We start from the raw sequence: 17706 nt of genomic DNA, 5'->3' as shown, positions 1-17706 counted from the left end.
TGTGTCCACTATAGCCTGTATCTGCAGTTAGCTACTGTGAGATAAACACACTCCCAGTCACACAGACTGGGAAGAGCTCATTGTTCATTGTTTAATAGGGAACACATGGAAGATATACATTCATTGTTCACATTTAGTGAGCTAGAGGAGCCTGTATTTGTTTAGTAGTATACAGTTCTCAAATGCCTCTGTATGTGCCAACATGATGGAAGGCCTGGCCATCATGACTCCTAACCCCATGGTCACAGAGTAAAGGCCTGGAAGACTTCTCATGAAACCATCTGGATTGTATTAGCTGGAGTACAGCCAGCAGGTCAAAGGTGTGGAAGAGATTATACTCCTCCATCAGGCAACTTTGAGTTTTTCTCCCCCAAGGAGGAGTACAAGACGCTGGTGGAGTGCAAGGCATACAAGGTAAGGTTGAAGGAGTTAGCCTGCAGAAAAAAGCTTAAGTATATATATGACTGTTGTCTACAGCAACCTAATGGGAATATGAGAAGAGAGACAGGTTCTCCTTGGAAGCAGAGAGGCATAAGTTTTATAAAACTTGTAAAGAAAGCTACTGATAACTGAGTTTCTCTAGTAATACTACAGTTTTGTTTATAAAAGTAACAAGATGTTAAGGTAAACTAGATGCAATTAAAACCAGCCTGAAAAAACAATCGGATTCCTCTTTCATTAGCAGACTTTGTTGGAGACCAGTATTGCTATTTGTGCTGCCTGAACAGTATATAATTCTTTGTACCAGTTAACAGCATTTCTCAGACCCTGAAAGTAGAGTCAGATCTTTAGAAGTAGTCACAATGAGTTATTAAAAAGGTTGATCTCCATACAAGGGCAAAAGCAGGCCTTTGGAGACACATGGGTGTTGTCACCTTACAACAATTTCCCATTTATTAAAATCAATGAAAGAGAGGTGAAACCAACACATTTCTGGCCCAGCAGAGTCTGAGCCCATTAAACTCTTCTGGCAGTGAGAGGGATATGGTGTACTCCCAGAGTACTCCCCGGGGGTCCTGCAGTTTGTGCAGGGAAAAAAAACTTAATTCCTGGTTCTGCTGCAGACTTTTCCTTCTTATTGAACACACCTCTAAGGCAACATTCACAGAGAGCTTAGGCACCAGAGCAGCAGCCAGCACTCACACCCCAGTGTGCTAGGCACTGACATTTTCCCCGGGGAGAGAGTGTCTTGTCTGGCATGGCCACTGCCTGGGCAGGGCTGAGCAGCTCTGCACCTCTAAAGTCAATGTTTCTTCACTGTTCAATCTGCCCAATCTGTTCAAAGGATGGCAAGCATACACCTACTGGTGTGGGATGTGACAGCCCAACAAAGCTTCAGTTCTCCTCTGTTGCACTCCTAAGGGTTCCATGGGCTGGACTGACTTTGAGCATGGGCAGTGCCAGTACATGTCTGTCCAAAACATACCTTTCACATAAACTCACAACAGCTCAGAGTCAGGTGTTGCAATGTCCTTGGTGAGTTGAATCCATTCTCTGCTCCACAGTCCTCAGTCTGCAGAACTGGAAATGTAGTACATCTCTGTTTCATTTGGACATTGTAGGGATAAGTACATTCAAAGCTAAGCAGCAGAGGAGCATGCAAAGTCCCCAGGAAAAGCTGTCTGCCATTTATCAGCTATTTAATGATGTAAAAAAGGCACAGGAAACAAAAGGCAATGCAAAAAGGTTAAAAATGTACGCTATGTGACACATTCTTGTTCCTACAATTTTTTCTTTTGAAACTTCATAGCTAGAAAAACTTTATCAGTTCCACATACTTCTATTGATATTATACCACACCCCATGGTAGTGACTTTCTATAATGCTTTATAGTTTGTAAAAAAAAAATTTTAAATCATCAGATGACTTATAACTATGATTCATGTTATTGTTATTGCTCATTATTATCATTTGTCATATGAGACAATGCCTGGCTATGCACTTTTCCTCTTTTGAAAGAGAAATCTGGCTCAGCTCTGAAGGCTCCAAATTCTGTTTATTATACTAGCTGAAACATGCTTATTACACTGTCATGTTTTTATATCCCTCCTGCTACCTTGTTCAAAACATACTTTTGCACTGACCAAATTGTGAAAATTCTGCAAGGCTCTGCTCTCTCTGATCAAGCCACTGATCCACTGAGTTTAGCAGCCTCATGTGGTGGTAGCCTGTATCTGATCCAGAAGTGTCCTCCCCCTCTCAGTACCACACCTAATCCTGAGAGGCCTTTCATGGGGAAGAGCCTTCATGACTTCCAATCCTAAGATTTCCTGAGTTTTAAGCTCTATTCATTACTCAAAAAATGTGAATTAGAAAGAGTCATGTACTACCTGCCTGTATGGTTGTTATGGCATAATAGCGCTTGATTGAGAGGAAAAGCCATGGGAGACATATATGCAATAGCTAAAAATAACGGTGGTAAAGCAACAGTAATGACAACACTATTTTCATGTTGCAGCTGTAGTGAGTTTCTGCATGACTTGGACCAAGAGGCTTTTAAGACATTTTGACTGAAGCCTTTTGAACTCCTGAGCTATGCTGACTCCACAGCTTGATGGCAAGAAATCTGTCAAATCACATTCTGAACACAAATAACAGTCAAAGAAAGTCATCTTATGAGAACTCACTCACTGTTCACTCCTTGAATTTGTACCACTTCTGAAAGACTAGCAAGCTCTATCTTTGGACATCTAGAAATGTGATTGTTTCCTCTTGATTACTACCATTGGATCTAATAAGTTACATTACTTCCCCCTCAAAAACTTACATCATCAGGTTTGCCTGTGACTCAATAACCAAAGGGATATTGCTAGAAACATGCAAAAGGTTCATGGTTGCATGAGAACCTCCCAAACACTTTTCTTGGCTTTGCAATGATGTCAATATTTATTGTCAATGTCACAGAGACAGAAAGATTACACAGATACAGTCAGGATACTGCACTTGCAGTTTTTATAGGATTTCATGCAGCACTCTCCCTATGACTTTGAATTTAAGAGATATTGCATCAGAAATTCTGTCAGTGAGATGAATTTTTCATTCAGCCCAAGCACTATTGTGAGAGGAAGAGAACCAGTGGCTGATATATCTGTGTTCCTGTTTCTTGCTCCACAATCCCAGTTGGATTTGAGCCTCATAGGAGTGATGCTAATTCTCTTGTGCCATAACTCCCTTAGGTCAACATAAGCAAATGCTGATGCTAAAAGAGGCAGTGCCAACTTCCTGCTGACCCAATAAGTGTTTTCACTCTCTTTGCTTCCCCAGTGACTGCAAATAGTCATATATACATATGGGAGGGGGGGGAAAAAAAGGGTTGGTTTTAACCCAGAGCACTGTCCTGTTCCCACTCACTGTGTGGCTGCATGAACATCTGGCAGATGGGAAGGAGAGACATGCAAATGGCAATAAGCAGGCAGAGGACTGGAAGGTAAGCCAGGACTGGTTATTACAGTTTAAATGAATTCTGGAAGTAGCAAGAAAATTACAGCACTTGTACAATGTCCCCTCATGGCTAAACAAGAGTGGAAGGAAGGTGTGCAAAAGCACAAGGCAGACATCCCTTGTCCATTATATCTGGATTAGGAAGATTAGATGAAACAAATTTTCTGACTCAGAAAATGCCATCAGACCTGTTCAAGCTAGGCTAAATGTACCTAAAGAAGCCCTTACTTACAAAGAGCTTCACACTATCTGTGGTGACATCCAAAATCAAGTACTGGTAGTTTCTAATAAAACATAGCCTAGTCAAGATGCTCTTTTAAATCAAGGCCGTTGCCTCATCTTTTTTTTAAAAATGAAAATCGCTTGCCTCATAAAAAGTTTTTATGTTTCAGAAAATTATATTGAGAATAATGTTTCTTAATAATGACACTTATAATGGCATTACTTAAAACAATTAAATCAATTTGTTCAATAAAATTCTTCAACTGAACTGCAATATTTTGACACTATGACTGATTGAGTTTACTGCCTTTGCAATTAATGAAAGATTGGTTCCTTTAGCAATTACACTCTGATTAGTCCACAGCAAGATATTTTCCATTACTCATCCCCCACTGCTATCAAAAGGCCTTAACTTCAGGCTTTTAGTTCTCTTTAATCCTAAATTAACAGAGTTTATCAAAGTCCTTGCTCACTAGAACTCTTGGAGAATATTTGATTTTGTATTTTACCTGTGCTAAAACTTCGTCAAAATAAGAAAAAAACAAGTAGTAACTAGACACTAAGGCACAGGCACCTAATGTTTTTGGTTTAATTAAAAAAATACTAGTTGTGGCTGTTCAAGAGCAAGTAAGAGTTAATGCTAAAAACCTGTGATAAAAAAAATAACTGTTTATTACAAAACAGCATAAAGAATCTTTTCATAGCCCAAGTAATCAAGCTTCTGTCAAAGTGAGATAATTGTCAATCAAACTTTCAATTTAAACACAGCTGCTGAAAATCAGACACAAGAAGCCAGACACTGCACTCCACTTTGAGCACTCACTCAGAAGTGAGTACAGAGGCTTGGCAGTAGCTGAGACCTTGTAATTCTGAACAGTTGTAGAAGAACTAAAAAAAAAAATCTCTAAATTGGAAAGTTTTGTCTTTCTGAAGTTGAAAACAAATGTATTTACCTTGCTGGTCAAAATGGTACTTAATGAGAAAAATCTCTTCATATATTAGCTTTTTTTTTATTAAATTAAAACCCCCAAAGTACTAAAGGTGGCTCTTGACTTCCAGTACAGAATTAATATTTTTTAAAATCAAATTCTATTAGTAAGTAGAATTTTTCCTGGTTCAACAGATTGAACGAACATGGCAGGGAAGATTGTGAGCCCAGTGTAATGAGCAGGCACCATTCCTGCAAAGACTCATCATTCTTTACTCTGCTCTTGTCTGTTGAAAATAATCAGAAATTAAATATACCGGTGTTGATAAAACACAGATGCATTATGTATTTATTTTGTCACCATTAGTTTCCATTTAGTTTTTTTCCCATCAAATGTTAAAATTTGTTTAACATGGTATAAGTTTTGTTGCTTACTCTGCTTGACTCTGTTAAGTAGGGTTTGAAGTAAAATCTGAAAAACAACAATTCTCACAGGAAATTAATATTCTGCTTATAGGTGCTGCATACTCATACGCCTCTATTGTTCATTATACTATTTTGCAAGTGTGCACAAATATCGACTAGTAATTTCATAAATCTGAAAACCACAATTCCCAGGTGATGACCATGACCCCAGAAAAAGCCTAGAGAAAACAACCTCTTTACGAGACATACCTTGCAATAGATGTTTGTTTAACTGGAAATCCACAAGAGCAGCTGCCCAGTGCAACGGTACATATTTGCTTCTGAATCCTTTCTCAAAGACACTATTTAAACATGCTGATGAACTGAGCTGGATTTTCCCCCACCTCCATTCCAGTAAAATAAGGAGACTCAGAAGATAAAATTTGTTTTGTTATTGCAAGTAGTGCTGTGTGGTAAGTGAGAAATTTACTTTCTATAGTCCTATGTAATTATGAGGGTGGGAAATGTCCATTTCCTGTACAGATGCAATGTCTGTGAGTACTGCTCAGTGATATTTCTATTTGAAAATGAATATACTCCTATTTATAGAAGGGTTTGTGTGTAGAGCTTCTTCTTGTCCGTATTTGGCTTGATGCTAAAGATCTGCTACTCTAGCTTCACCACTCTGGCAAGAGGAAACAAATATTCCTTGTGTTGAGACTGTAATTCCAAGCTATACGATGTGTTTCAGTCTGGTTCTGATTTATGTTAAGCTGTAAACAACTGAGATTTATAATGTGGGTTTTATGATGTGTGCAGCTGGACTAGCTATCACTAAGTTTCATGCAACATCCTGGAAGACTGATAACAGAGATTTTTCAAATGCCCCAGATCTGGGCTAAGTTTGATGCTTTCACCTAGAGGGGAAAATTTGTGCCTCTTGAGCCAGTTATATTTTACAGTTTCTTTCTGGATTATGTTTTGGCCTTTCCTCTGTCATTTTCTGGATGGGATTCCCTTCACCCAGTGAATAACTTTAATTGGCAGAAGAAATTTCTAAAGTGCTCCTTCTCTCTTAGAACTGTTTCTGCAGCCATTCTACTTCCAAAGCCAAAGGAATTGGGAATGACCATAGCTGAGGTGGTGTCACTCTTCTCCTCCACCACTGGCCAATGATGTAAATTATCGGAAAGGACGTGACTCAATGTCCTTTCTACTCCTGTGGGCAGCACTTATGCATGTGACAAACTTCATTCTTGCATGGAGAAAGCTCTGATCTGAGGGTACACTAAGTGACACAAAAATAAACTTTCTCAGAGTAGGAATGATATTTTCCATAGTAAAATAGAAACAAAAAGGTACAAGATGAGTCATGCTTTTAAGGTGTGTGAAGTCCTGTGACACCTGTTTCAAACAAAACTAAAAATGTCTATCAGCCACTTTTTTGTTTGCTCTGTGTTTCACTTGCTTTGGAGTTTGTAGGCAATAAATCATAAAGTAGAAACATGGGCTGAATCCTGAGGTATTTATTCAGACTGAAGTCTTGTTACTGGCAAAGGTCTGTCTGAGTAGCTTTGCCATCCCCTAATTTTTTCACTGTAAAAAAATTAAATAAAAAAGAAATATAGTAAAAAAATCATATTCCTGCAGCATCCAGCGATTTTTTTTCTCTCAGTTTAAATAATCAGAACATCACCCACGAATCTGCTTTGAAAGAAGAAGGGTAAAACCATGCTTTCTAACAAGACTTGTGGTGAGCTTGAGGAACACAGGTTTACTCCTTAGATGTCAATCTTTGGTTTCATGGTGGAGTTTTCTGGTTCTGGCTGGCTTACCCCATCTTTTCTCATCCCCTGCAATGACTTTAACAGGAATTTCTGAAAAATTACTTTTAAATTTTCAGATCCAATTTCTGTATAAATTAAAAAAGAGAAAATGAGATGTATTAGGGATCACAAGTACTTTGTAAATGAACATTATTTTTAGATTTCTAGGAAGCAAGGTGTTATACCTTTTGTTGCAAAGTTTTTAAATTTTCTATTTACTTTGAAGAAAACTTTGTCTTGAAGAGAAATGATAGTTTAGTGTGGGTAGTGCATAGAGAAGCTGTCCATGGTGGCTATGAATCCAATTGAATCATCAAGACCAGATGGTAATCTTGACTATTACTACTACTATTTTTAAGACCTATCAGTTGTAGTGATGTGAGAGATGTTTTAAGATGTAATTTTCAGTTCTGATGAGAAGGAAAGTGTGACAATAATTTTCTCTCCTTTTCACAATGGTTTTATGAAAATCAGTTAGTGTTTGTAGAATTTTTTGATTAGCTAATATGCTGCATGAACAAGAATTAATTTGATACCTGAAATTTTCTGTCATAAGAATAAAGAATGTAGCATCCAGAAATTTTAACCACCAATGACTTCCACAAAGAAGTTCTGGACTTACCACTAAGTAAAAGCAATGAATATGTATTGATAACTTTAAAACAATTTATTGTGACTCAGCAAATTGATACATACAACAAATGCTATCATGATGGTAAAAATTTTTAACCATGGACCAAGATTTTTTTTAATCTCTTCCATGTATTCTTGAATGTATTCTAAAGGTAATGGACATCAGGAAGCTTCAGGGGTCAACTCTTTCAACATGTACACATACTGATGGCCTGAGGGATGGTGGGAGGTTGCTCTGGTGAAACCATGCTGTTTTCTCTTGCTTTTCTCCAGAGAGCTCAGATGTTTTTTTCTGGGATCTATTTATTTGAAAAACTCATTTATGTCTTATCATACATGTGCTGGACAGAGCTACCAGGCTTTACTCTGCTGATATTACATGAGTATTCACACCCTTTGGGGTGTGAAAATTTTCCAATAAAGATCCTTAAATGTAGAACTTATTTAATTCATTCCAGTCCTCCTTTGCCCCAGTTCTTTTATGCACAAGCAAAGGAAAGAGAAATAGAAAGAAACAACACTGACTTATTGTCTTAGAAGGATTTCTTTGTACATAAATTAATACAAATGCAGATAATTGGTATGGAAAATATGAATACAGCATCCCAATAGAAGAAAAAAAAGCTTAATTACTAGTCTTCTTAGTGATAATTCTTTTGAAATGTGGGTAGGCTGGTACCTTAGTTCAACTCATAGGCACATACCACAAGAAAAGTAAAATTCACTATGTTCTGCTATTCCTTTGTTTATGTTATTGGACAGTATCTTCTAAAATTTTTACTGTTGCTGCTTTTGATCCTAATACTGCAGTGTCAGATATAGGCTTGTCTTTGGAATGAAGGCCTTACAGAAGAAGATTGAAAGGACATTTCTCATCTTCTAGTGCTGTAATATTTGGTTTTATAGAGCTTGAGGTCTATCCTATGCAGGAGCTGAGCAACAAGTTGGGCAGTAACATCCAAATACCGTAACATTTAAAACTTGGAGCCACTCCCCAAGACACCATCAACATTATTTCAATGATATCTGTGACTCCATTTAACATGAAGGGCCCTAATTTAAGCTGTGTAAAAGACCCAGCTACTATGGTTTATGCCAGGGCAATATCTTAAATCTATCACACCTCTCTCTTTCTGACTGTTGGACTAAATTCTCAAAAAATAACCTTCCCTTCTCATTACCAGCTAATGATTCACATTTATGATCTGAGTTTCTCCATCCAACCATGCTCTTCCTGACTTTTGAGGAAGATGTGTCTGTTCAGCCACACTGTTTATCCACTTCAGAAATGACCATCCACTCTTACTGCCTGACATGAAGCACAGAAGAAGGTATTTCACTTAAAAGGACAGCTTTTACAAAGTCCACTTAAAAAACACACATGTAAGCCCCAAGATAATAAGCACAACTTATGGACAATTTCGATAAACTTATTTGCTTTTTTATGGTAAATTTTGACTTTTCCACCCAGGTCCTTAAAACCTACAGCTTGATAAACTAAGCATGATGGCTTAAACACATATGTATTTAGAAATATTTTTGTAACAATTTTGCTTCAAAAATACTATTATCTGTTGTAAGAGATTTTGTCAAAATATAGATATTTCCCACAAAAGTTTGTTAGAAATGCCCATGAAAGGAAAACATTTAATCAGGTAAACCTAAAAATGTATACAAAAATTCTCCTGTCATACACAGGGTAGCTTATGGAGAGAAATATTCTAAGAAACTTACTCTTCTTCAAAGCAAATGATTAGGACAGTAAATAGGTGCAAAAAAATAAAAGTATTCAATTACTTCCAACTAAGCAGTCATTTCTTAAATGTTAGGCTGGAAAGTCACTCAAATAATTGCTCAAAAAGAATGCACTGGAGTCTACAGATTAGTTAAATTGAATAATTAAATACACGAACTAAGGACCTGGTTCTCCTTTGTACAGAAGTGTCTTTATGTGACTCTGGCAGTACTGATGGGCTGTAAAACAAGTGCTGCAATTAATGCCTGACTGAATGATCACTGGTACCAACTGGAACAGTGAAATGAAACTAACCCCCAAATTTTCCTAAAGATTTTTCTAAATGAGAAATCCCATAACTGTTATCAAAATTACTAACTACTAAAGAATAGAAAAAATGCACTGATTTTTTAAATTTGATTTTTATGACTGAAGACTTCAAAAAGGTATTGATGCTGTGCTAAAAATACACTGGAAGAGTACAAAGGGCTTCTGTGATTTCATTTAGGAATAGCTTCTTTGTTTTTTGGCCAAGTCATAACAGGAAAACAAGTATTTTTCGTGGAAATGCTGACATAACTTTACTAATAGCACCTTTAACAGAGGTTGTTACAATGTGTATTTACTCAGGTACAGGATTAAATAAGAGATGTGAACTCACCATAGCAACCCCTGCATCACATTGCAGATATGCTGCTTCTAAGATACGGCAAATGTTTCTGAAGAAATACACATGAATATGAGGTAAACATCTATCAATTCCAAATTGTGTTTCAAAAACACTTTGCTATACAGTATAACAAAAAAGCAGCACAACTTGATGCTCTCTAAGTTATTGTATTACTGGATGGTATTTTCATTGTGTTACAGCTTTTGGCTCAGAATCTAAGTTTAGATAACTCCCCAATTCACTATGTCAAAAATAGTGACAAACACACTATTGAGCTCCTTGTAAATATCGCTGTGAATCCTTACACTCCTTAGGAATCCAGGAAACTCACTTGTCTGATTGAACCACCTCCTGCTGATGTTCTGAGATCTTGCAATAATACTAATATTCACCATAAGGTATTCAGCAGAATTTTGTGAATATAGTTAAAGTTGAAAGTAGGTTTTCTTCTAAACAGTATTTTTTCCCACTTTTAGACACTTTATTGTTTCCTCTTCATTATCCCTCTGCATCTTGAATTTTATCAGTGAATGTATGTCTCTTCAATTTATCTTTATTCAGGTTGGCTTTTCCTGTTTTGCATAAAAGAATCTGTCATTATATTTACAAACTTACTGCTTGTTGTTTTTTGGGTTTTTTTTTTCCCTTAAGTGTTTTCACTTTCACCTTCAAACCACTTAGGCCATGCCTAAGGTGAGAACCTGATGATATCCAGTGGGGTGCTATACCTCCTGAAATTAAGTTTTTGCTGCTGTATCTTTATTATACTTTACCCCACAATTCATGGCAGAATTTACTCCTGCAAGGAGAACTAAGTGATCATATTGCTTTGGATTTTTTCTTGATATTAAGCAACCCTATTGTCTCTTCCCAGATTTCACTTGTAGAGGAAATCTTCACTTCTCACACTGCCTGAGATGACTGATAAAGAAGACAGCAAGTATTCTGGACTGACACATGTAGTTGTCTCCATACATTCTTTAATCATTGTTCAAGGTTTTGTCTCTGTGGCACAGAAATGCAGGAACCCTAAATAAATTTTGAATATTTTTGGTAGCAGATGTTTAATTAAAACCTCAAAGCTTTTTATTAGGCCCAACAACCTCATTGCCAATCTGCATATCTACATTTTATCAGAAAGAAAAGGTTTTTTATTCTTACAAACTAACAAGTTTGTTCATTGAAGATGTTAAAAAATCTGTTTAAAAAATCTACTGATAAAACGTATCCCCTTACATGCAACTTATTTTCACTTCAACACCACTTCTCCATTGGTTTGCAGTATTTTTTCACGGAGGGTTATTTATACTTGGGGTAAGGGGTGATGTACAGTGGCTGAATGGCTGGTTCCTGCTGTTTCTGTGCACTGGGGACATGCCCTGGTCCCAGGTAACCCTGGTTATGATCGGGTTCAAGGGCTCACCTTTCCCATGAGCTGGGTTCCAAGTCTTTCTTGGTGGAGCTCCTGCCCTGGCTCTGTGTTTCCTGGGATGGTGCCTTGATTCTGGTGGGAGCTGAGGCTGACTGCCCCAGAGCCTGGGAGAACTGTTTGGTTATACACTCATCAGGACTGCTGGCCTCCTCCCAGACGAGCTGTGCAAGGAGCTGTACTTAATCTCTGGTTTTTATTCCCTCGACATGGATACCTAGTGGTGCAAAATGTGCAGCTGCTGAGGTGAGAAGGGGTGGTTCAGCCAGCATGGGTGATACAAAATGCCTGCCTGAGAAGCTGCCTGACAATTTCCACCTTTGCCATCATGACTGAAATGCTAATAATATATTTATTATGAAACAATCACATTCTAGATTACTTCTCATGATCCAGGTTTACACTCTTACTTCAGTTTAACTGATGGAAATAACCTAGTGACCATGGCATTGAGTTTCTTTTATTAGCTTGAGGCACTGGTGATTAACTATCACAAAGATATGACCACAATTACACTTGCTATTGTAAATCCAGATCACTAAAACCCCTCACAAACTGCATCAAAATGAGAAATGTCTGCCTACATGACTCTCCAAACCAACATGACCAATGTGTATCATTTTCTGAAACTAGTGACAGTCACCCATGTGATGTGGCCAGCATCACATTCAGCTGCCTTTGAGACTCTGCATTCAACAGAGTTTCTATTTATAACTATTTCTATTTATTGAAAATGGCCTTTGGCACCAGGACAGACCAGAGCCTGGTCTTTGGTCTCTGGATCCACTAGGGAGAGCCCTGTCTGTCTCCCACACTCTACCTTTACCCTGAACAAAACAACAGCCACTTATGGAGCTGTGGAAATGGTTCATGACTTCCTGTTGCTGTAGATATTCACTGGGTGAACTCATTCATTAAAATTAAAATCACATCCCCTTCCCTCATTATCCTTCCCTCACAAAAATGCATTTCATCTTGACTTTTCTCCCACCTGCCTCATTCCTGATGGAAATAATCTATTCCACATATTGCAACCTGGTGTTAAAACTATTATTTTATAGTGCTTCATGTTTAATTTTTCTTAAAACTGAATTTCTTAATTTTTTTAATGGGAAGAAAAATCATCATCTTTGTTAAAATGAAATGTCAGCATTGCATGGCTCAGAGAAGTACCATAAATTTTTGCTATTGCTATTTCCATCTCAGATTTCTGGACAGCATGACTTATTACTTGCTGTAACTGTGTTTTTGCATAGTGCTTTCAGCTGAAATATTTCAAAAAGAATGTTTCTTTCTTTTTTGCAGTGAACATTTCTGTTTGACATCATATAGTAATTCCTCATCCATGGTGCTTGAAATAAGCCAGCTTTAAGGATTGATATAATATGTGGCTCACTGCTGCTCCTCACACCACCCAAGGGAATGGGACACCCTGAGAGCTAAACAGATTTAGAAAACAACTAAAAATAACTAAACTTCTTTCCCAGATTTGTACAAATGGTCCCTTTTTAACACTGAACTCCATAATCAAATTTGCCAATTCACATTTCTTCCCTTATTTATGTTTCTTTAAAATATGCTTGGTTTTTGTTGTGTTGTTTTGTTTATTTTTTCAGGTTTGGGTTTTTTGCTTTTTTTTGGCCATAGGGTTGGCTTCTTGTTTGTTTGTTTGTTTGTTTGCAGCTATTTGATTTAAGGGAACAAAGAGATCAAATAATCCTCAGGTATTTTTCTTACTGGAAGAAGTCTGTGTAAGTTCTTTTATTATCCTTTTCCTTGCCACTGCAAGAAAATTTCCATAGATTATCATTACAGATATATTTTACAATGAAGAAAGGAGTAACACAACACAAACACATCCATTCTCTTAATTGAACAAGCTACAGCTTTTTGGCTGAAACAAACAATAATATTATTTATAACTCAAATTACATTCCACAAACTATGTTCTCATCTATAAAGAGACTATAAATGGCATGGTAGGGTTTCATATTGGTTTTTTCTTTTTTTTTTCTCCAATGACTTTCCTGTTGACCCCTCTTTTAATTTACAAATAAAACCTTGACTTTCTTGACTGCCAGCACTGAAAATCCACCCTGGGATCTGAGATCACGCTGTGTCGTTTCTGCTTTATGCCAAAATAGACTCTGGTTCACCTCCTGAGTGCTGAGGTGGCTCTGCAGGGCTGGGAAGAATGTAAAGAAACAACAGTAGTTTTGCCAGTAAAAAGATAAAGTGAATGAATTCTCTCAAAAGGAGGAAGATACCAATTTTCAAGTCAGCTTTATAGAAAACAGCTGTTCTTTGAAACAAATGCTCATAGGAGGGTTGGGGTGGGACATCTCATTGCTTGCTGCTCCTGCACAACCTTTTCCCCTTCGGTCTTTCCAGTTCACCCTGTAGATCAATCCAGCTGAGGTGTTTGTGGCTGTGGCTGCATAGCCTTTTTCCCTGTCAGCAGTGCTGGACTCTGGTGTTTCTATTCTCTTAGAGCTGTTTGTGCCCTGATGCTTGTACTGATGTTGGGACTTTTGCGTGCATTGGGTGGAAGGGTGTCCTGTGGAGGTCCCAAGCTCGTCTCCTTCAAGCCAACACAGCTCTGCAAACAGTTGGGCTGTCTTGGATATATGCTCACCCTTCTGCTTCTGTATTTGTGGGGTATCAGATGAAATCTAGGAAGTCTCCAAATTATTTTTTAAGTCCTGGTCAAGGGTGAACACTCAGCCTTTTTTTTTGCAATTAGTTACAAAACTTTCTAAAATTCTTTTGAAGTCAATCTTCCATATCATAGTCGACAAATACACGTTTTCAGTGGTAGTCTGGTAGGTATAAAATCCTTTTGGACAGAGCACGAAAACTCTGAGATGTTCAGCCTCCACTGGGAAGTGAGTGTCTCTGCAGAGGTCAGGAACCCACTTCACTCAAACACAGACAGTCAAACACCCTCTGCTGCCATGAAGCCTATCATGGGAGAACAACTCACTCCTTGCAAGGACAGGAGTTACACAGGGCAGAGAAATGTGGGCAAAGAAGAGGGCGCAAGGCCTGACAGCAGACATAAAAGGTGCCAACAAGGACTGTCCCAGTGGTTATCAGAAGCTGCAATTACTCCTGTTGCCAGTCAGAAGTACTGAGGCACGTGATAGGTGAGAAATACTCCCAGGAAAATGATAACAGGTGAGGTCAGGCAAAGAGGGATTGTATCCAAAGGCACCCACAAAGCCCCCTTCCCTGTCTGCAGTGGGTCTTAGCACTGTTGGCAGAACACAGGTTCAGCTGCTCAATCCCATAATTCACTGTGTTTTATTTCTCATTTATTAAAGAATAGAGAGCAGGTAATGCATAACAGACTGCTGCCCCTGGAGCTCTTTCAGGCTGTGGACCACAAAATCCCAAATTCCAACTCTGAGAAATAATCAGCTACAGTACTGTTGGTTCTTAGGGACAAGTAAAGTTCATGGTGACCTGCTGACGTCTAGATTGTCAGCTGTCCAGTACTGCCTGCCTCTTCCACTGGCTGTCCCCTGCCACCCCATGCCACCAGCTGTGCTGAGAGCACTGAGCTCATCAAGCAGTGATGCCGCAATCCTCCCAGAGAGCCTGATGAGCACTGAGAAGCAAAGCTGAAAAATTATTTCTACTTTATAACAGGGCAGCTTTAACAGGAGCCGAAACACTGAGCCATGGGGAATGTGCACTGGCATTTACAGTTCCTTCTGCAGATACAGCCTGTGTGAAATGTTTATGTCTTCACTGTCTCCTTGGGTTTGATGAAAGAGATTTTAGTGGAACTTTATCTTTTATCTTAAATGTAATTTGGCTTCCTGGATATACACTGACCTGTGGACTAAGAGAAAAGGAAGAAAATTACAAAAGCTAATTAAAACAGCTTCCACACAAACCAGAGGTTTACACAGAATTTCCTCTAGAAGAAATTGCTTTGTGCTTGGTTTGGCTTAATAAAACTTAAGTTCTATTTTTGATGTTATTTTTTTAGGCTACTTCTGCAAATATGTAGTTGAGTTTTAATTTTAACGGTCGCAACAATCTGAATGTTCACTTTTTTCTGCCCAAGAGGTAAAAATCTAAATGTGGCAGAAAATGCATCTGTTAACTCTGAACCTCTGTAAATCTTTCCTACCAGCCACTGCTGAAAAAGTAGCTCTTTTTAGGAGTAAACCCAAATTCATGAAACCAAAGACATTCACAGTTAAGACATTGACTCTTTTTTCTCTTAGCTCAATACAATTTGTTTATGTATTACAGCATCTACTGCAGGTTATGTAAGACCTGTTGCAAGAACTTGTGACATCTGATGAATACAGGACAAAGTCTCAGTTTAGTTTTGAATTTTTGGGGTTTAGTGAATTCTTCTGTAACCATGTTCTAGGTCTTACTGCTTCAGGTGGTTCAACTGCAAACCACGTCTCTCTCTGGTTAATGGAGAAACTCCTGTCACTGCACTCCTTGAGGTTGCAACCCTGCATGTACAAATGTAATCAAAGAACATTCCTTGGGAAAAAGTGCTAAAATTCACACATTAACCGACAAATTTATTTTTGAATTAGATGAGCTGCTGGATTGCATTATCAGAAACAACATTTGCATTTTATGAGTTATCAGTCACTTAAATTAGAAGAATGATCCTCTGAATCAAAATTCTATCCTTAGCTCAATTTTTAATATGCAGACTACATGGACATCCATTTTGACATCACACAAACTGGTTAGCAATCAGAAAGCTTAATCTTATTCATTCCATTCAGATGAGTATTCTCACTGGGGTTAATGAAGTTCTCATAAGAATAATATGAACATGGTTACTTAATTCTTGCCTAGATAATATTAAATCATTTAAATCCCTTTTTTTCTCTCAAGCCTACTGACAAGAAAATTTAACTAAGTCTCACAAATATCCAGCTATGATCCAGTGCAAACCACATACATTCCCAGGGAGAAAAATAAAAGGAAGGTTCTTTAAGCAGAAGTATGCTTTTAATACGAAAGTAAAGGCAGAATAATACTGCTGGATTACCATAATTAACTAGGCCAACTTTCAAAAAACCCCAAACCCAAATATGCTGACAAATTGCCTTTAGAAATTAATTGGATTCTGCATAAAAATATTTTGCATTTTACTTGCAAATGTACACTTTTCCTGAGGACAAATGTGTTTTCTCATTTAATTAAATAATGCATGCTATGACATACCAGAAAATATGCAGAACAATGGATGAAAGGGCACATGGGCACCCTGATCACTTGTCTTCTTAGCTCTAGAACTAGCCATTGAAACACCATGCCCATCACATGGGTGAAATGCACTCAGGGAATACAGGCAATACACACTCAATTACTGCTCTTTATTTTATGGATATAAAATTGAGAGGACATAAGTGTTTTTAATCAGTAGGAACACATCTTGCATAAAGAAAACTGCATCAAGCAAATGTTGATGTCTTCACACTGAAGAGCATTTTTAGTAAGGATTGTACCTGTGAGAATCAATGTTTGACAAATCCCTGCAATCACACAGTGATGATTAGTAGTTAACAAAGAACAGGTAAAGTCCTATAGTACAGAATCTGCTCCAAATTTTATACATCATAAAATCCATAAAATCCTATATAATGTTGCCTCAGTAGGAGATTGGTATGTCAGGACACAAAATGTTAGCCTGTCCCAAGGACAAAGCTGGGCTATTGCTCCAGGCAGTGCAGTGAGAGGGGAAGAGCTGTTCCATGTGGCTTCTGCTTGAGCTGTGCAGGCAGCTCAGTAAACATGGGGTAGGGACAGCATCATTTATTTTCACCAAATCACCAACAGCCATGTCTGAAAAAATGAATTAAGGTCATGCAACTTTTGGTATTTTCTACCTCTTGATTTCTTAATTGATAAATAGCTATTAGACTTTGCTCATTTGATTAAATAGTATTTACAGGTTTACTGTTGTGGTTATTCCTCTCTTTTGAAATAAAAAATCAAAGAAAAATAAGTCAATAACAAGAATTTAAGTCTTTTGGCACTTTCAAGTTAGTTTATTTTTTAAAAAAGCATGGCTTCATTAATCTGTGTCTACATAAAAACCTACCACTCTTTTAGCTCAAACCTTCCAGGACATTTCACCTTCAGAGCCGAAATGGAGATGTTTTGAAAGAGGAAAAGCTTACCAGGCTACTGATATGTGGTAATACAGCAAAAAATAGATAAGAAACTGTCACAGTGTTCTAAGCCAGTGTGTTCCAGCAGCTGTGTCATATCCCTCCACTTGGCAAATCAGCATGCCTTTTTTTCCAGGAGTCTCTTAGCTCCCTCCTTTCCTTCCTCAGTCCTTCCTTTCTGCCCTCTTGTGTTTTACCCTGTAAAAATATATGTTAATCACAGGACAAGTGAGAGGATAGCATGGCTTGGCAGGAA

At 37.9% G+C, this 17706-nt stretch overlaps 1 long non-coding RNA gene across 1 annotated transcript; it reads left to right on the top strand.

Moving 5' to 3' along the window:
* Window positions 1-5376: 5376 nt before the first annotated feature.
* Window positions 5377-11362, top strand: LOC148184337 (uncharacterized). Its single transcript, XR_015772595.1, has 3 exons — window positions 5377-5469; window positions 9821-9934; window positions 10735-11362. It is a non-coding gene; the product is annotated as an uncharacterized LOC148184337 (long non-coding RNA).
* The last annotated feature ends 6344 nt before the right edge of the window (window positions 11363-17706 follow it).

Source organism: Pseudopodoces humilis, chromosome 5, assembly GCF_049639895.1.
Source record: "Pseudopodoces humilis isolate 2021_Gansu_Grassland_sample_001 chromosome 5, ASM4963989v1, whole genome shotgun sequence".
Lineage (NCBI taxonomy): Eukaryota > Metazoa > Chordata > Aves > Passeriformes > Paridae > Pseudopodoces > Pseudopodoces humilis.
The sequence above is the reverse complement of the archived record's forward strand: the minus strand, read 5'-3'. Positions and strand labels throughout refer to the sequence as shown.